Genomic DNA, 21,752 nt, shown 5'->3' on the forward strand with positions numbered 1-21,752 from the left:
ATGACTGTAGCTTCATGATAATATATTTCAGTTACATCATTGCAAGAGATATTTATATTGTTCATGGAAACAGTTCATTTATATCCAGATTATGTGTCGAACGAATCTTACATCAGCGTCCTTTATTCCCAATAACCCAACCCCAGCCAATCCAATCATCCCGAAGGGAAAACTGCTTCCAAACGATTCACACAGCGAGTGGTTCTGATCTGGTCTACACGGCCTGGGACACTGGTGCAGGCAGATACAACAGTGGTTTCACAGGGAATGGCTGGAATGACAGAAATCAAATGTATGTCTCCAGGGAAAGGGCGCTCCAGTCGGATTGAATGATCTGCTCATCTATAGAGCCGCTGAGGTCAAACAGAATGAATGTCCTCCTTCGGTACTTCACGCACTTTTAAGGCTTTGGATGTGGTCTGGCTGTGAGATGATGTGGACCAACACCTGCAGGTTCCCTCCAAGTTCCCCACCACCGCGAGTATTCTCACTGTAATCCTTTCTATTCACTGTGTCCATGTGTGAACTCAGCGTCCACTTTCGCTCACTGCTTACTTCACAGCATCAACGTCATTGTAAGTTCCAATCTGTCTGACCCTGGGCGCTATCTGTGCTGTTAATATTGAAAACATCTGTGTTGCTCCCAATAAAAGCAGACGCACATTTATTAATTAGAGGGAGGTCTATCTTTTTTCAGGTTGCTTGACAATTATTTTGAAAAGCGGCTGTGCCACGTGTTTGCTTTCTGGCCTCTCACTGGGGAAAGACAAGTTCTATTCCAGCTCTGCACAATAACTGACCTGTCACACTCTGTCAGCTATTCACAACTTAAATGGTGGAATACTGCATGAAGGACATTTACTTTATCCAGGATCTGAGTTTATAATTTAGGAACAAGTTTGTTTATTCAGCAAATGTATTAATCGGGATTGTGTTTTCCACACAATACCCAGTTCCCCATATCTCCAAGAACTCCCTCACACTCTATCTCTCCCTTGCATTCTCTCCCTCTCTCACACCCTCTCACACTAACCCTCACTCACATTCTCTCCCTCTCTCACACTCACTCCCTCTCTCGCACTTTAACCCTCTCACGCACTCACTCTCTCCCCCTTTCGCATTATCTCTCTATTGTACTCTCTCTCACACATTCTCTCCCTCTCTCACACACCCTCCTCTCGCACTCTCTCACTCTCTCCCCCGTTCGCACTCTCTCTCTCTCTTGCACTCACCCTCTCTCACACTCTCCCCTCTCACACTCTCTCCTTCTGACGCATTATCGACCTCACTCACATACCTTCTCTCCAACTCTCTCACACTCTCCCTCGCTCACAGTCTCCCTTTCTAGCACACTCTCCCTATCTCATGCACTCTTCTTCTCTCACACTCTCTCCCTCACTCATACTCCCTCCATCTCTCACACACCCACCAACTCTCACACCCTCCCTCTCTCACACTCCCTCCATCTCTCACACCTCCTCTCTCAAATCTGCCTCTCTCATACCTTGTTCTCCATTTATACTCACTCCCACTCTCCCACTCTCTCTGACACATTTCTCCTTGTCTCACACTTACCCCTCTCTCACGTTCTGCCCCTCTCTCACGCACTCTCCCTTCCTCTCTCTCCCTCCATGCCTCCCTCCCTCTCTCACTCCTCCTTTAGATACTTGCTCTCACACTCTGTCCCTCTCTCACGCTCTCTCCATCCCTACATCTCTCTCCTTCCATGCCTCCCTCATTCTCACACAACTCCCTCGCTGCCATTTCTCTCACACTCTTTCCTCTCCCACACTTTCTCTCACACTCTTTCCCTGTCTTACATTTTCTATCACTCTTTCCCTCTCTCACACTTTCTCTCACACCCTTTCCCTCTCTCACACTTTCTCTCACATTCTTTCCCTCTCTCACACTTTCTATCACATTCTTTCCCCCCTCACACTTTCTCTCACAATCTTTCCCACTCCCACTCCCTCAGGCACTCGCTCGCTCTCTCCTTTACTTATGTCTGAGATTATGTTAGTATTTTATACACCATCCTTCTCACCCAATCTGCCTCCCTCACCCACACCCGCTCGGACTCCACTCTCTGCTTCTCTTTCTCTCAGACAATCTGCCTCCCTCACCCACACCCGCTCAGTCTCCACTCTCTGCTTCCCTTTCTCTCAGGCAATCTATCTCCTTCTCTCGTTTTACCCTTTATTTCTCCCACCACCTTTCACTCCCATTCTATCTCCGACCACCGTCTTTCTCTCTCAGCCTGTCTTCTATCAGCACTTTTCACTGACCAGTTCTCACTTCCTCCACATCTCACACTGCCACTCTTCCAGTTGAAGTGTGTGTATCAGATGGACGGCCGGTATCAGTTAGAGATGGGGTATCAGTTTTCACAGCTGAATATGTTTTAAAGCTGCTCTCTGAGGTGATGAGTTTGTATCTGCTGCAGCCTCTGAGTTTTCTGGAGTTCCAACAGGGGCTGTTTAGCACAGGGCTAAATCGCTGGCTTTGAAAGCAGATCAAGGCAGACCAGCAGCACGGTTCAATTCCCGTAACAGTCTCCCCGAACAGGCGCCGGTACAGCACGGTTCAATTCCCGTAACAGTCTCCCCGAACAGGCGCCGGTATGTGGCGACTAGGGGCTTTTCACAGTAAATTCATTTGAAGACTACTTGTGGAACCACCCAGAGACACACACTGACAATTGGAACTGAATCACTGAATGGTCACAGTTACAGAGGCTGCTACACCCCAGAGCGCAGTGGAACCACCCAGAGAAACACTCTGACAATTGGAACTGAATCACTGAATGGTCACAGTCACAGAGACAGCTACATCCCAGAGTGCAGTGGGACCACACAGAGAAAGACACTGACAATTGGAACTGAATCACTGAATGGCCACAGTTTCAGAGGCAGCTACAGCCCAGAGTGCAGTGGAACCACCCAAAGAAACACACTGACAATTGGAACTGAATCATTGAATGGTCACATTGGAGTGAGGGATATCACTGAAACAATCGAAGATCTAGAGATGGGACTGATGGTGTCTGAGTGGACAACATCCTTTCTGCTAATATTAGCTGAATAATGTGATCAACACAGTCCAGTGTTTGGAAAGAGGTCACTCACTCACAAAAATAATATTTGCTTTCACTGAACACAATATCGTAATCTGTTTGTTCACATCTTTGAAAAATAAGTTAAATGATGTAACACCTCAATATCCCTGACGTGGTTCCACAGGGTATTAATTAAAGACTTGGAGAATATATAACCTCAGTGTTTCAGACAGAGAGATTGCCAATCGCAGGAAGGGACACATCAATTCACACTGAAAATGCTTTATCCAATTCAGACTGCTGAGAAAATATTCTACCCAATCCTTGCTATTGTTGGTGTTCCTGGTAAGTGACTATCACCATTGAAGTTGTGTAAATCTGTGTGTGAGCGGCTCTCTGATTTTAAACTATGACTGAAAATGTTTAACACTGGTCTCGTGCTCACTGTTACACACACACCTGGTCAACGATACAATTCAGTTAATTCAAATCTCGTTAATAATGTCTATGGTTTGAATCCATTTAATCAACTAACAATAACCCTGTTTGTAACTTACGGGACCTCTGATCAATAAAGTTATTATATTGAGTGGAATCTTGCATAATGTTAGATTGGAACTTAGGGAAGGCAATCTCTCTGAAGGATGGTTTAGTAGGAGTAAGAATGAAATCACACTGAGGGTGGATCAATAATCAGATTGGAATATCTGACAGCGGTGAACAACGATTACTGGAAGTATCTGTCAGTGTAGAATTGTACTGAGCGTGGGTCTCTCGCCAGAGTGGAATATCTGATCGAATTATCTGTCTCCCACTGGGACTATCTGTCCTTGTGGAATTGTATTGCGTATGGGTCAGTAAGTGGACTGAAATTAGTTGGTTCTATTTTGAAATTATGTATTTTATTGGTGAGTGGTCGCTCCATTCTGTACAGTTCTCTCTGTGAGTTTAAACTTTGGAATAGGTTGAAAACAGAAAGAGTTTGGCTGTTTTGAAGATATTTGATATTAATTGTATGAAGTGAAATGTCTTTATCTCTGTTTTCTATTGATCTACTCTAACAGGAACAGATATCACCCACACTAATATTTCATAAAACCCACAGCAGTGCAGTATTCCAATAGGTTTTGTGATATTTTCTCATTCCTATTCATCCTGAAATGAACACACATGTTTGATCAATTTTTATGGGTGTTTATGAACAGTGTTTCTGCGTCACACGATTTGTGAATCTATTCACCTGAACCCAGAAATCCCTCCAGTCCATTCACACACTTGTTTTCCAAAGAGTGATTGGGGGACTTAGTGTTCTGATCAAAATGCAGCAGCGGACACTGATCTGTCGGAACATTAATTTCCCATCGAAATACCCACTTTACAAATTCATAATGAATGATGAAGTGCGCCTGCAATTAGTTGCATTGTTCCTCTGTATTCACCATTACTCTCAATCTGAATTTGTCTGTAAATTGTGTAATTATCATTCTGCTTCCCGATCCCGTACTGTTGATGGAAATGGTGAAGGAGAGTGATCCCAGTGGTGATCCTTGTGGAACACCACTTCCCACCTTCCACCAATCAGCCTAAATCCCTTTACCTCTCCATGTTTACTGTGTGTGTCGCCAGCATGTGTCCATTCTGCTGCTGTGTCCCCTAACTCCACTGGCTCTGAGATTACCCATCAGTCTGTTATGTCGGATCTTACTGACGGCCTTTAGAAAATCTAATTGTTTAACATCTATCATACTACTCAGATCTATTATTTCTGATAGTTATTGCAATAATTGTATGCAATGTGTCAGGAATAATGTTGACGTTGGAATATGTACCGACTATTTAGTGTACTCTGTGTTACTGGATTTCTGTTAAGTCAGACTTCTAATTCCATTTTTCCAACTGTTGACATTGTGACTGGAAGATTTGATTATATTCTGTTCTTAATTTAAGAATAACAGAGACCGACTTCTGCTTTTGAATTCTTTGGCAATTATTCTAATGATGTTCAGTGCCAGAAGACTGGAGGACAGCAAATGTTGTCCCCTTGTTCAAGAAGGGGAGCAAATATAACCCCGCTAACTATTGACCAGTGAGCCTTACTTCTGTTGTCGGAAAAATCTTGGAAAGGTTTATAAGAGATAGGATATATGATCATCTGGAAAGGAATAATTAGATTAGAGATAGTCAACGCGGTTTTGTGAAGGGTAGGTCGTGCCTCACAAACCTTATCGAGTTCTTTAAGAAGGTGACCAAACAGATGGATGAGGGTAAAGCAGTTGATGTGGTGTATATGGATTTCAGTAAAGCGTTTGATAAGAGTTCCCCATGGTAGGCTACTGCACAAAATACATATGGTATTCAGGGTGATTTAGCAGTTTGGATCAGAAATTGGCTAGCTGGAAGAAGACAAAGGGTGGTGGTTGATGGGAAATGTTCAGACTGGAGTCCAGTTACTAGTGGTGTACCACAAGGATCTGTTTTGGGGCCACTGCTGTTTGTAATTTTTATAAACGTCCTGGAGGAGGGCGTAGAAGGATGGGTGAATACATTTGCAGATGACACTAAATTCGGTGGCGTTGTGGACAGTGCGGAAGGATGTTACAAGTTACAGAGGGACATAGATAAGCTGCAGCGCTGGACTGAGAGGTGTCAAATGGAGTTTAATGCAGAAAAGTGTGAGGTGATTCATTTTGGAAGGAATAACAGGAAGACTGAGTACTGGGCTAATGGTAAGACTATTCGCAGTGTGGATGAGCAGAGAGATCTCGGTGTCCATGTACATAGATCCCTGAAAGTTGCCACCCAGGTTGAGAGGGTTGTTAAGAAGGCGTACGGTGTGTTAGCTTTTATTGGTAGAGGGATTGAGTTTAGGAGCCATGAGGTCATGTTGCAGCTATACAACACTCTGGTGCGGACGCATTTGGAGTATTGCGTGCAATTCTGGTCGCCGCATAAGAGGGAGGATGTGGAAGCATTGGAAAGGGTGCAGAGGAGATTTATCAGAATGTTGCCTGGTATGGACCGTAGATCTTATGAGGAAAGGCTGAGGGACTTGAGGCTGTTTTCGTTAGAGAAAAAAAGGTTAAGAGGTGACTTAATTGAGGGATACAAGACGATCAGATGATTGGATAGGGTGGACAGTGAGAGCCTTTTTCCTCGGATGGTGATGTCTAGCACGAGGGGACATACCTTTAAATTGAGTGGAGATAGATATAAGACAGATGTCAGAGGTAGGTTCTTTACTCAGATAAGGGCTTGGAATGCCCTCCCTGCAACAGTAGTGGACTCGCCAACACTAAGGTCATTCAAATGGTCATTGGATAGACATATGGATGATAAGGGAATAGTTTAGATGGGCTGGTTCACATTCGGCTGGGCCGAATGAGTGGTTTCACAGGTCGGCGCAACATCGAGGGCCGAAGGGCCTGTACTGCGCTGTAATGTTCTATGTTCTATGTTCTAATAGATAATATTGTCTCTGCACTTTCTCACTGTCTATGTTATTAAAATGTGTTGTTGAAATCCATCCGCCTCCAATAATCTCCCTCTACTTGGCCTCCGATCCTCTGGCCTCCGATCAGCTCTTGATCTTTTCACTGAGATCTGTCATTGCGACATCGTTCGTCTCAATTTCTCTGTGCCTCTCACCAAACCTATCCTGACTCACTCTAAACTTGCTCAAATCCTCTCTCTAATATCTTACCCTGACCTGGTGATCAAAGCTGCTCACAAAGGTCGTGCCATTATTGTCTGGTGTCCTGACTTCTTCCTCACAGAGGCTGGCTGTCAACTCTCAGACCCATCCTGCTGCCTCTCCCTGGACCAGCAGCACACCACCAAATATCATGATATTGTTTCCTGGACTTTCACTGACCGCATCGACTCTGGATATCTTCTGTCCACAGCCTCTAACATCATAGTCCCACAATCCCACACATCCTGCATCAACCTCCCGCTTCTACCTCCTTCCCAAAATCCACAAACAGGAAAGGCCCAGTACACCCTTATTTCGGCCTGTTCCCGTCCCACCAAGATCAGGTCTTCCTAGCTTGATCCCATCCGCTTTACCGTTCTGCCCCTTTCCGAAGGCATTGGTGGCACAGTGACACAATGGTTTGCACTGCTGCCTCACTGCACCAGGGCCCCTGGATCAATTCCTACCTTGGGTGACTGTCTGTGTGGAGACTGCACTTTTTCTCCGTGTCTGCGTGGGTTTCCTCCGGGGGCTCCGCTTACCTCCCACAGTCCAAAGATATGCAGGTTAGCTGGATTGACCATGCTAAATTACTCCGTAGTGTCCAAAAAGATGTGTAGGTTAGATAACGGGGTTAATGAGATAGGCGGGGGAGTGAGCTTGGTTGAGGTAATCTTTCACAGTTTGGTACAGACTGAATGGGCCGAATGACCTCCTTCTGCGCTGTGGGGATTCTATGATTCCTGATTCCTCTGGTGCCATATGTCATATAAAGAAGGTCCATTACCCTGGCCGTTGTAGCCATCTAAGATGGCCACCTGCAAAGGACCATGGGAATTGTCGCCAACCCAGGTCTCAGACAGGTACAGAGCTTATGTGTTTTTGAAACACAGGTAGCTGGACCTGGTCGAAACCCCCGCTCGTTTGCATTCTTAATGGCCCGGTTCCCAGGACAATAGGACTCCAATCAAGAATCTGGAACAGCCAGAGACTGAGCGGCACCACTCCCTTTACTCAGAGAGCCCAACTGCCAAGGTCAATGACCGCTAAGGACCCGTCCATCCACTAAGGCACCCGCCGCTTTATTGGCCAAAATCGAAGACAGTGTTCAGAGCACTGTCGAACTATTGTGTCCATATTTAAGGACCGCCCCAAAGAGCAAGAAATCCCAGAGGGATATCAGGGGAAACAGCCATGTGTTCTGTCTCTTTTGGATCTGGCCTGTGCCAGCCTGCTTTGAATCCGACCTGTGCCAGCCAACTATAGCAGGAACAGCCAGCCATGTTCAAGACCAACGATCGCTGCGTGACTGCTAAGCCCAGCAGAGACAGAGCCACTTTTTTTCGAACCAGCCGAGTGAAATCCATAGAAAGGCCTTATCCATTTGCACAGTGCCGGTCCCTCTGAAGTTAAGTATAGGTTATTGTAGCTGATAGATGTAGTTTAACTCGTAGTGGATATTGTGTTTGCTTATCGAAGTAACCCTTATGCATGTTAATAAACCACCTTTTGGACTAAATAACTGGTTGTGTGGTCTTTTGATCGATATAAGGGAAGGCTTGTGGTTCACCAACATTATCATTAATATTAGCAAGAGTAATGGTGACGCTGTTTGGTAGACCCACAAGTGTAGGGCAACAATATTGGCGACCCAGATGGGTCTCAATTCGAAGTGACTTTGTCACTCCGAGAGAACACACAAACTTTGAATCCCATTGCGAGAAAGAACCAAAAGTGCAAATCCCATATCGATCAACTTACCGAATTTCGGAAGTGTGTACTAACCCGCATACGTACCTAACGGGAAGAGCAAGGTAAACTCGTTAGAATTGTGTACAACTATCGAGAGATGGTGAGCCAGAAGATAGCTAAGGCCATACCCGCTGTTCAAATCGCCGCCTTATTCCCCTGTCCCAAATCAAAATAGAGCAAGAGATAAGAGAAGTAATGGCCACGAAAACAATGGATTGATTGATGAACCCACAGGAACCCGAGGTCGCAGCGCCCAACAGAGCAATACCCATATGGGAGGAAGAGTTAAGGAAATCATTAAAGGGGAAGGGATAGCCCCTTTGGTCGAATGTTTGCGCTAATGATGACTCAGGTCCAGGAAACATAGGAAAAACTTGGTGGGAGAACCTAAGCGAGGTACACAAGAAAAATTTAGGAAAGATCAGAAAGCCGATGGCAATCGTGTCCTGTTTGGCACATTGCGAGGCACAGAGGAGGTCGAGAAGACGCTCCACAGGCAGTTAATTGAGAAGGAAGAAAAGAACGAGAGAAACAGTAACGAAAGTGAGAAGATAATTGAGCAACTCCGGGAACAGTTAGCAGCTGAGGTTAAGGAAATGGCCGATGCAAAACGTGCATAACAATTTTGTCTAGTTCACCTTAGTAGCTTCCAGACCGAGTGTGATAAAGCTTACCAAGATACACAGCGCGCTGTCCTGGTAAGAAAGGAAACAGAACAACAGGCTAACTAGCAAATGCGGAGGTCTAAAAGCAGCATTGAGAGCACTCCACAGCTCCACGAAGGAACACAGGCAGAGTCCCATTGACCATGCTAAATGCCAGCAGAAGATAGAAAAGTTACAGTCGCTACTCTCAGTACAGAATAGCTTTATGTACACTTTCGGAGAGGATTTAGATGAGGAAGATATTCCCCATTGGCAAGAATTAAACGAAAGCGCCCAAAGAAATAAAGAGGGCACGGGAAATCTAAATCGAGCGACCCCCACGCCCCAGAAAGTAAAACACCCGCCCTACCGACTGCAGATACAGCACACACCCCCACTCACAATTCGACCCCCATGAATCCGGTACCACACAACGCAGGTCATCGGATCAGGATGAGCCTGATATCCTTTACACAATCCCACTGTTCATAACCCAATTAAGAGTAGCTTGCACGAAAATTAGCCCATTCCAGCCCATCGCACACCTGCACAGCTTCTTTGAGGAGGTGCGACAACAAAACGTTATCTACGGCCGAGTCAAGAGAGAGGAAGTAAAGCTAATAGTTCAGAGTCTTAGCCAGTCCGTAAGATCAGCTTTGCCGCAACCCTAAAATGTAGCAGGAGGAACCATACAGGAAATGAAGACAGCCATGTTAGATGCCATCGGGTATAACAAAGGAGACCCAGTCGAGGGTTTATATCACTGCAGGCACAGAAGAGACAGCATCCGACCGCATTTGAAAATGAAAAAATGAAATGAAAATCGCTGATTGTCACAAGTAGGCTTCAATTAAGTTACTGTGAAAAGCCCCTAGTCGCCACATTCCGACGCCTGATCGTGGAGAGATTTACCAGGGTGTTGCCTGGCATGGCGGCCATTAGCTATGAGGAGCGGTTGAATAAACTCGGTTTGCTCTCACTGGAACGAAGGAGATTGAGGGGCGACCTGATAGAGGTCTAAAAAATTATGAGGGGCATAGACAGAGTGGATAGTCAGAGGCTTTTCCGCAGTGTAGAGGGGTGAATTACTAGGGGGTATAGGTTTAAATTGCGAGGGGCGAGGTTTAGAGTAGATGTACGAGGCAAGTCTTTTACACAGAGGGTAGTGGGTGCCTGGAACTCACTACCGGAGGAGGTGGTGGAAGCAGGGACGATAGTGACATTTAAGGGTAATCTTGACAAATACATGAATAGGATGGGAATATATGAATACGGACCCCGGAAGTGTAGATGATTTTAGTTTAGACGTGATGTGGAGACCCGGCATTGGACTGGGGTGAGCACAATACGAAGTCTTACAACACCAGGTTAAAGTCCAACAGGTTTATTTCGATGGCTAGTTTAGTTTAGACGGGCAGCATGGTCGGCAGAGGCTTGGAGGGCCGAAGGGCCTGTTCCGATGCTGTACTTTCTTTCGTTCTTTGTTATTTGAGGCCGGTACGGGAATTGAACCCACGCTACTGGTCTGCCTTGGACTGCTTTTAAAGCCAGCTATTTAACCCCGTGTGCTAAACCAGCCCCGAATAATAATTGCTTGTCAAAAGTAGGCTTCAATCAAATTACTGTGAAAAGCCCCTAGTCGCCACATTCCAGCGCATGTTCGGGGAGGCTGGTACGGGAATTGAACCCGCGCTGCTGGCATTGTTTTACATTACAAGCCAGCTGTTTAACCCACTGTGCTAAACCATCCCCGTGAACCAGGCACCACGAGGTTGTTACAATTGTGGCCACATGGGACATTACGTCCCCAATTTCCGACTAAACCGCACGAACCAGCACCAGTACCAACAACCAAACCCCCACCCAGGAACAATGTTAGGCCCATGCATAATGTTATCAACCGTTCAGACGATGTAGCGTTTGGTTCCACAGATTGACGTGTTCGGTCTCCCCAACGTGGGTCCGTGACACATGCTGGGACAAATCAGGGAGACCAGGCGTTACAGGCACAGTCCGGGAGATACAGTAGATTTCCTTTGGGGCACAGGAGGAGCCCGCACCACTTTAGACTCCTCCACCATGTTCCAACGTGACAAATGGCCCAGCACAGACATCATCACCCTGAGTGGATGCACCGCCCACATACAGCAAGGATATATCACAGCTCCCGTACAAATTCAGACGGGGAACATTAGCAACCGACAACCCCTCGTTTTCGTTCACTTGCCTCAAACAGCAGAGCACATTTTAGGCATTGATTTTATGAGCTTCCATAACCTTTCGTTTGACCCAGTAAACAAATGTGTCAGGCGAATGGCCAAAACAGCTAGGGTTCCCGCTACGCTCACAGTAGGGGATTTTGAAAACAGGATTTGCTCTGTAGAGGACTATTGGTTTAATCCACAAACAATTAGTGCAGACCAGACGATTAGAGAAGTCCTCATTAAACACAAAGCTTCATTCGCACAACCACGATTGGGGGAGGATCCAAGGTACGGTAAGGATTTCAGGTCCCGATCCAAAGCCTCAAAAACAATACGGTTTCCCACAGCTGCCAAGGGTCAGATTTCGAAGGTTATTTACAGTTTGTTAGACCGAGGAGTTATTCGATCCATAGCGTCCACAAATAATGCCCCAATTTGGACCATAAAAAAGTACGATGGTTCATGACGACGACGATAACTTAATAAAGTAAGACCTTTAGCAGTTCCCACTTTTTCCACGTGTCCCGAGACCATGCTCAAGCAGGGAGTACAGGCCAAGTACTTCACAGTGCTGGATATCAGCAATGGCTTTTGATCCATCCCGTCAGACAAGCCCTGCCTGTATAAGTTCGTGTTTACCTTTCAAGGGCAGCACTACACATGAACATGCGCCCCCCCCCCCCCCCCACAAGGATTCCATAACTCCCCCTCCAATTCCCATGGACAATTGGCCAACAGTCTTTCTTAATTTCCCCGACCCGAATGCCGAATACAACATGTCGACCATCTGCTTTGCAAACCAGCACAAAATAGGAACACATGGAATCCTTATCGGAATTACTATGCCTACGGCAATCCATCGGATGCAAGGAAAACCCCAAAAAGGCACAGATTTTAAAGGAATAATGTATTTATTTTGGCGCCATCATCACCCACGGGAAGAGAGAAATTGAGCAAAAACGGATTGAGTCCATCGTTAAATTGCCCCTGCCCCAAAATGTCAGTGCACTCCGGTCATTCCTACGTTTCGTAGGATATTGCCGAAATCATATAGCTGCTTTTGCCACTAAAGCAGCCCCACCCTCAGAGCTCTTTAAAAAGAACGCCCCATGGGAATGGCTTCTGCAACGCACAGACGCCATTGATTATTTAAAACATGCCCGAGGCACAGCCCCCACTTTACAAGTTCCAGACCCAGACTTGCCCTATGCCATCGATGTAGCAACCATCGCCTGAACCCTAACAGCAGCACTCCTGCAAGAGCGACACCATCACTTTGGACGTAGCCTACACCTCAAGAATATTAGAAATCGTAGAACAAGAATTCTCAGCCTGCGAACGGCATTTGCTGGCAGTCTTTTGGGCAGTACAGTACTTTGCGTATATCACAGGCCTCAACTAAGTCACGATCTTGACCGAGCGCACCCCCACGCAACTATTACTGGACGGTAGATTAAAGGGTGGTTCCGTCAGCCAAATCAGAACAGCTCGCTGGACACTACTGCTACAAGGCAGGGGCTTACGGTAAAATGCACCAAGACTCACACATTTCTGGCCGATAATCTCCAATATGCAGGTACCCCACATGAGTGCCAGATCATAGCAGCCCAACACCACACAGGACCCTTTAGCCCAAAGTCACTACATCCACGAGCAGGCAATGAGACACAGGATTCTCAAACGACAGGGAATGCTTAAAAATTTGATGTAGACTGTTCCTCCACAATCGAAAATGGAGTTAGAAAACTGGTTGTGGAATTTACGTAGAAGACGCGCAGGGACGCCCACTAGAAGAGATCTCTTTAAAATTATCCGGCCATCTAGGTTCAGAGGCAGCAGAACTCGCACCATAGCCTATGTAATCCGGCACCCCACCTGTTTTACAATCCCCGCAGACATACACTCGGACAGACTGTATGTGTGCAACAGTTTAACAGAATTCCTGCCCCTGTGGGAATCTCCAGGTCTTGTTTCAGCCGATGGAAACCCGCTACCCTCTGCCCCATTGTTAAATCACATTTCCAAGGCAGCCTCAGATCGCACGTGTGGTATTATTAATGCAAGAAGCCATCATCATTCGTCCGCACCCGGTAATGTACAACAGGCGCCTTAACCAAAGCAGGATCCCGCCATGGTCACTTCTGGCAGCCACCCGAAAGCGAACCGATACACGCAGTTCAGGTGTCCCAGACCAATATTGAGGATCTATCTACAAGCCCACAAAGCAGACGACACCTTCAAACAGGTTTTCGACGGCACCTTCCCTGCCCCCTGGAAGGATGCACTTATTGTACAGGACGGCATAGTTTTCAAAAATTGATTTTATATGGTCCCCACCCAGAATATAAACCATCTAATTTTCCAATTTCATGACGGACACGGACATACTATTGCCCATTTAAGACCTCTGTGTTGGTGGACCGCCCTCACCCACGAAAAAGCAGTCCAACAGGTTACAGAAAACATTAAAGCGGCACAATTCGTTGCAGCTGTCCGATTAGGCGCGAGAAGGAAGCACAGTAAAACCTACTCTGACAAAACCGTCCACCCCGTAGACACACAGTTGGTCAGCAAGTAATGGTTTCACTTTACAATCCCGGTTCTTTCCTCTCCCCCAAATTTGCGGGACCCTACTCTATTTCCGACAAAGTGAGCCCCTCCGTGTACAAGATAACGACCCCCCCCCCCAACGGTAAAACTGGTTGGTTCCACATCAACGAACTCAAAGTCTACGGATCCCAATTTAGCCACTCCCACCACATCTCTCTGGCAATAGGAGACGGTTCTTCCCCACCCATCGATAACCTAGTCCGACCGCTACGGAAACACTCTCCCAGCCATGACAGGATGTATCCCACAGACCAGAACGTGTCTCCGCCCACAGGTACAAACTTCCACCTTGAACTTGACTCCGACGACAGCGAGAATCTCCCGGATTTGATTACTATCCCTGAACACTGGCGCAATCTCTCGTGCCTGTCACCCCAGCTCCCAGAACAACGACTTAGATATCTCGAACCTCTTTATGCACTTCCCCACCTATCGCCACAGCCACCGCCCGACCACAGTGATTTGTCCTCCACTCCTACCGCCCCTGCTCCTCACGACAAGCCAGCGCCTCTTTGGCACTGCGACAACTCTTGCAGACTAATAAGGCACAACAATTCGGTTTATCCGACGGCCCACGCGGCCACGGCACAGAAACGGCAGACACGAGTCTGGCAACCGGGAGATGGTGATGACTCAGATACTGAAATGAAATGAAATGAAAATCGCTTATTTTCACAAGTAGGCTTCAAATGAAGTTGCTGTGAAAAGCCCCTTGTCGCCACATTCTGGCGCCTGTTCGGAGACGCTGGAATGGGAATACTGACTCTCGTTTCGGTAATGATTTTACAACACTATTTGGTACAGAACCCTGAGGTGTCCAGGTGATGAGAAAGAGATACCTCCTAAGTATTAATGTGTCCAAAGTTCCGATGGAGCCTGTCCGCCTATTTCCTTCTTTTTTTCTAATACATGGTTTTAATTCATGTCGCCCGACACAAAATTACTCTTCTGATTCGAGGGTGCGATGCGCAATGTCAGTTAAAGGCACATGTTTGTCGGAAAACAGATTACTCTTCTCCCAGTCTTAAGGACAAGTTGCCACACAACGACACACTCTTCCCTTCCACCCAGGTCACCCAGGGAGGGTGTAACGGCACTAATCCCCGCCCTACCTGAGGACCCCTAATGCATCCGGTCAGTTAAGCTCGGGTAGTGGAGTAACGGTTCTAATCCCCGCCCTACCCGGGGATTCCACTCATTATTGTCCTGCAGCGGCCCACACGCACCTCATGTTCCCGTCACTTCATACGCTCTGGAATGGTTCTCTACATTCTGCGTTGCCTTTGGCAGGTCTTAGTTTCACCTTCTGTGCTTTCCTTTTAGTTGTGGTAGAAAGAATGCATTTTGCCATATTCTGTCCCGCTCAGCCCCTTCTTTCCTTTACCTCCCGCGACCCCCTGGTCGCTCTCCACCTGCTATTTACACATATGACACACTTGGTTGCTGCACACGGTGCTGCACGCGAAATACATCTGAACCCTGGGACGAAATTCTATAAAATTGGCCGCCCTGAAGTTCGGCTGGTTAAGATAATCCTCAACGTCCCATGGTTGTGATTGAAGAAAAGACAGCTGAAGAATTGTCGTCGTCGTCGTCCCCCCCCCCCCCCGCCCCCCCCACCCCCACTCCCCGCATCGACCAGAAGCTGCGAGAGTCTCTGTGCTGTAAAAATTTCCATTTCTTGTCTCTGAAAATAATATTTTTTTAAAAACGAGGGAGTAAATCAGGGTGACACTCATAACGGGTAATTAGAGCTAGGAAAGACCAATAAAACTGTCTTATTAACAGATATATTAACCAAATATAATAACAGAGACGATGCTTGCATCCCCGGGATTACCCGGTAAACAGAAAACACAGGATGAAGCAACGACTGCTGACATTCGTTTGGATCATCGCTGGACTTCTGCAACTGCGCACGCAACACACGTTCGATACAAACCCCACCCCGGACCCGAACACTACCACACAACAGGCCACGCCCAGCCCGGACACCACACCACACATATAGGCAGACAGCGAGAATCACACCTGTTGCGAAAACATTGCCCAATGGGACCCGTTTTCAGACACAGCAGAGGCCATTCTAGTAATTAAAATAATCTGCAGTGTCATCCAGACACTCCGACTCTGTAAATGGCGCGGCAAAGCCTCCCGCTCCCCGATATAAACAGTCGGATCCCCCTTCTTTGGAGTTCAACAAAACTAAATTCATGTATCTTATAGCTGCTAAGAATCAACCATGTAACTCGCTAACTTTACCAGGTTTAAGTAGAAATGTGATGCTGCTGTTTTACAATGTTGTACTGTATATACGTTCATTGATATTCACCAGCAGCATGAGAGAAGCTTAGATAGTGTTAGCGAGAGATGAACTGTGCGGATAAATTAAAAGTTTTATAGTGACTGTTAGAGATTAATTAATTTGTGATGCTTTAATAAAATATGAGGTCAATGTCCCAAACCATAGGATAGAGTAGATCAGAACCTTGCCTTGACCAAGGCTGACTGGCCCACCAAGGATGAACAGGGATCAATACTGTGATCCATCCACGCTTCGCGATCAGGATCAAGAGGACGGGATATAGCCATCTAAGATGGCCACCTGCAAAGGACCATGGGAATTATGGCCAACCCAGGACTCAGACAGATACAGAGCTTATGTGGATTTGAAACACAGGTAGCTCGACCTGATCGAAAACCCCGCTCGTTTGCATTGTCAATGGTCCGGTTCCCAGGACAATAGGACTTCAATCAAGAAACCAATACAGCCACAGACTGATCGGCGCCACTCTCTTTACCCAGGAAGCCCAGCTGCCAAGGTCAATGACCGCTGAGGACCCTCCCAGCTACCAAGGCACCCGCCCCTTTATTGGCCAAAATCGAAGGCAGTGATCAGAGCCCTGTCGAACTATTGGGTCCAAGGTTAAGGATCGCCCCAAAGAGCGCGAAATCCCAGAGGCATAAAAGAGGACATAGCCATGTGTTCTGTCTCTATTGGATCCGGCCTGTGCCAGCCTCCTGTGACCCGGACTGTGCCAGAAAACTGTCGCAGGAACAGCCAGCCTAGTTCAAGACCAACGATCGCAACCTGACTGATGTGCCCAGCATCTTTCTTCGAACCAGCTGAGTGAAATCCAGATAAAGGCTTTATCCATTTGCACAGTGCCGGTCACCCTGAAGTTAAGTATGGGTTATTGTAGCTGACAGGTGTAGTTTAACTCGTAGTGGATATTGTGTTTGCATGTCGTAGTAACCCTTTTGCATGTAAATAAACCATTCTTTGAACTAACTAACTGGATTTGTGGTAATTTTATCCATATAAGGGAAGGCTTGTGGTTCACCAACATTATCATTAATATTAGCAACAGTATTGCCGACACTGTTGGGATAGAGCAACATTATAGGGCAACACCCTGACCGCCGTATCTTCACAATGGATGTCCAATCCCTCTGCACCTCCGTTCCCCAACACAATGATTGTGTACAGACCCTCATACACTGCTTCCTGTAAAGATTGCATCTCATTCTCCCACTTTCTCCTCCTCCATCGCCTCTGTTCTGATGATGACGTGTCCTTCTGGCATGTCTGTCTTTCCTTAACAGGGACTGGCCCTACCACCTTCATTTTGATTACAGGGCTCTCAATCGTGTTCAATTAAGTTCTCACACCTCTGCCCTCACACATCCCCTTCCCTCCCTGAAACATGATCGTGTCTACCTATCCCCACTTTCCACACCAACAGCCTCCACATTGAAAGGAAAATCCTTCACCATTTCTGCCAGCTCCAGCATGACGTCACCACCAATCACATCTTCACCTCTCTCCAACCACCCCCTTAATTTCTGCATTCCTCAGGTACCGCTCCCTCCCCCTTGTCCACTTCCCCCTCACACCCCACACCCCTTTCCCTTCCCCCAGCACCTTCCCCTGCAATCACAGACGGTGCAACAACTGTCCCTTTACCTCCTCCCGTCTCATGGTTCTCAGCAGCAAACTCTCCTTTCTGGGGAAGCAGCGTTTCACTTCTGTGCCTTCAATTTGTTCTACTGTATTCGCTGCTGCCAATACCGTCCACTCTTCATTGGGGAGACTAAACACAAACTGGGAGACTGCTTTGTGGAACATCTTCACTCAGCCCACAGCATGGCCCCAGCCTTCCTGTTGCGGCCAAGTGAACTCAACACCTTGCTCTCAGGCCCACATGTCTGTCCTTGGCCTGCGACAAGAATGCAGTGAAGCCCAACGCAAGCTAGAGGAGCAACATCTCATCGTCCAATTAGGATGTTACATGCTGCAGGACGTACAGTGCAGAAGGAGGGCAGTCGGCACATCGACTCTGCACCGACCGACATAAGCCCTCACTTCCACTCCATCCCCGTAATCAAATAACCTTTCCTAACCTTGTTTGGTCACAAAGGGCAATTTATCATCGCCAATCCACCTAACCTGCACGTCTTTGGACTGTGGGAGGAAACTGGAGCACCCGGAGGAAACCCAGGCAGACACGGGGAGAACGTGCAGACTCCGCACCGACAGTGACTCAGCGGGGAATCAAACCTGGGACCCTGGAGCTGTGAAGCCACAGTTCTGTCCACTGGTGCTACCGTGCTGCCCGATTTCAACAATTTAGACTGGAAACTTTCTCCTTCATCTTAACTCCCTTGTTTTGGAATTTCCCTACTTTTTGGTCGAATGCAATGAGTCCGAATCTGGAGAGAGTCTATTCCGGCCAAGTGAACCCTGGGGAATGTCCAATGCCGGAGCGGGAATATTCCTGAGAAAAGCTTGGCAGGGATTGTTTTCAAACAGGGAGAGGATGGATTCCTGGGAATAGTGATGTTGGGATGTTCCAGACATGGCAATGGGGGATTCCTGGGAGCGGGTGCTTTAAGAATGTCTAAACCTGGGAGGGGTGTTCCCTCGGAATGTTCTGGAGACTGGACAGACTCTATTCTGGACAGAGTGGGCTGCACGGTAGCACAGTGGTTAGCACAGTTTATTCACAGCTCCAGGGTCCCAGGCTCGATTCCCGGCTTGGGTCTCTCTCCGTGCGGAGTCTGCACTTTCTCCCCCGTGTCTGCGTGGGTTTCCTCCGGGTGCTCCGGTTTCCTCCCACAGTCCAAAGATGAGCAGGTTAGGTGGATTGGCCAAGATAAATTGTGTTTAGTTTCCAAACAATTTCGATGGGGTCACTGGGTTGTGGGTATGGGTGGGCTTAACTGGTTTTCTCTTTCCAAGGGCCGGTGCAGACTCGATGGGCCGAATGGCCTCCTTTTGCACTGTACATTCTATATTTCTATTCCTCCCATGATTATGAAGTGGGAAGGTCCTGCGTTTGTTATATTTTTTCCATTGATCGCTGAGTATTCAAATAAACCAGGAGTGATGTCCAACCCCATCAGAAATCCAGTCCAGGGAACGGTCCAATCCGGGGTCTGGTCCAATAATTGAGCTGGGATGACAAACTCTGGTATGTTTGTATCCGGTTTGGGAAAGCTGGCCGGCCTGAGTGAATCCTGTAAATCAGACTAAATGAGAAATGTTACCTCTCCCAAAGGTATCTGAATTATAAACATTTTCCTACCACTGCCATCAAACTGACAGAGCTGCAATTCACACTCCCCCCCCCCCCCCCCCCCATTCCCCATCTTTAACACTGGAGTTACATTTTCTACTTCCCTCTCTGCAGTGTTAATCTCTGTGCCCACTCCTCTCCCAACACTGCCACCCTCCCACTGTCTTTTATATTGGTGCTGCAATTGTGTCCTGGTTCAGACAGGGAGATTCATTATCCAATAATTTCCCGCGTCTCTCCTTTCTCTCTCTGACAGTTAATTTACTGGGAATTGTGATACTGTGTCGGGGGAAGTGTGGCCTCTCTACCTGCACCACTCGCTACCTGGTGGCCATGGCAACGGCGGATCTGCTGTTTATTATCATTAACCCCATACTGACCATGATCAATGAATATTATTTCCCCCGGAGTTTCCTGGACCTCACCTCTGTGTGTAGTGTTAAATCTGTCCTGTACGCTTCAGCCACTGACTGTTCTGTCTGGTTCACCCTCACTTTCTCCTTTGATCGATTTGTGGCCATTCGCTGCCACAAACTGAAAACTAAATATTGCACCGGGAAAGCTGCGGCTGTGGTTCTGTCAACAAGCGGCCTCCTGCTCGGTGTGAAAAACATCCCCCAGTACTTTACATATGAACCTGGAGAGATATCCGACAATGTCCAGTGGTTCTGTCAGACAAAGAGCGGCATTTTCACTGACCCCGAATGGGTTCGATATAACTGGTTTTCTCAAGTTTTAACCCCAATAATGCCGTTCTTCTCAATCCTGTTGATCAACGCTCTGACAGTCAGACACATTTTACTGACCAGTCGAGTCCGGAAGGCACTGAGGGCTCAGAGTCAGGGAGACAACCGCACCGACCCAGAGATGGAGAGCAGAAGGAAATCAATGATTTTACTCTTCAGCATCTCCGGAACTTTCATCCTCCTCTGGACCGTGTCTGTTATTAAATTTTTCTATGTTGAACTGAGTGGATTATATGACATCACCCTTCCTCAATATAATTTACAACAAGTCGGATGGATGCTGCGGGATCTAAATTGCTGCACAAACACATTTATTTATGTGGTGACTCAGTCCAGGTTCAGGGAGCAGATCAAGATCGCGGTGAAATATCCGTTTACATCAATGATTAAATTAATAAATGAATAGAACTGACTGACAACCTCTCAGCCAATCAGGAACTCAAGACAACTATTGACACCCTCTCAGCCAATCAGCAGCTCCAGCCGCTCACTGACAGCCTCTCAGACATTCAGCAGCTCCAGCCACTGACTGACATCCTCTCAGCCAATCGGCTCCTCCAGTCTCTGACTGGCAGCCTCTCAGCCAATCAGCAGGTCCACCCTCAAATAGACAGCCTCTCAGCCAATCAGGAACTTTAGTCTCTTGCTGACAGTCTCTCTGCCAATCAGGAGCTCCAGCCGCTGAATGACAGCCCCTAGGCGAATCAGGAGCTCCAGCTGCTGACTGGCAGCGCCTTAGCCAATCAGGAGCTCCAGCTACAGGATCAAAGTTGCCTCAGTCAATTAGAGGTCTCCCGTACTACCTGACAACACGGTCTAGCCAATGCGGGAACGGGGAACACTGACTGACGGAATGTTTAGCCAATCAGAAACTCCGCGTTCTGACTGCCTCCGCTGCAGCCAATCAGAAACTCCGATTTCAGAATGACAGCTGGTGGCACCAACATAGACAGCACCATGGCCTGATTGGCTGTCGGGGAAGCACTGGCAGGGATGGCTGTGGGGGAGCACTGGCAGTGCTGGCTGTGGGGGTGGGGGGGGGGGGAGAACTGGCATGGCTGGCTGTGGTGGTGGGGAGCACTGGCAGAGCTGGCTTTGGGGGGACTGGCAGTGCAGTCTGTGGGGATGGGGATAACGGGCAGGGATGGCTATGTGGGCACTTTCAATGATGGCCACTGAATGCCCACCCCAAAATTGATGTGGCATACCCGATTGGATTTGATCGATCACGCTCAAAGAACAAAGAACAAAAAAAAGTACAGCACAAGAACAGGCACATCGGCTCTCCAAGCCTGCGCCGACCATGCTGCCCGTCTAAACTAAAATCTTCTACACTTCTTGGATGTCTGTGTCCAAGCTGCGAGCTTCTAGTGTGCACTTCAGAGTGGTGTTCGTTCTGAAGCCACATAATGCATGCTCATTTAGATAGACTGGGTACGCGCATGCAATAATTTCATCAGTTTGCTGACAT

The sequence above is a fragment of the Scyliorhinus torazame genome, chromosome 20 (assembly GCF_047496885.1).
Source record: "Scyliorhinus torazame isolate Kashiwa2021f chromosome 20, sScyTor2.1, whole genome shotgun sequence".
Lineage (NCBI taxonomy): Eukaryota > Metazoa > Chordata > Chondrichthyes > Carcharhiniformes > Scyliorhinidae > Scyliorhinus > Scyliorhinus torazame.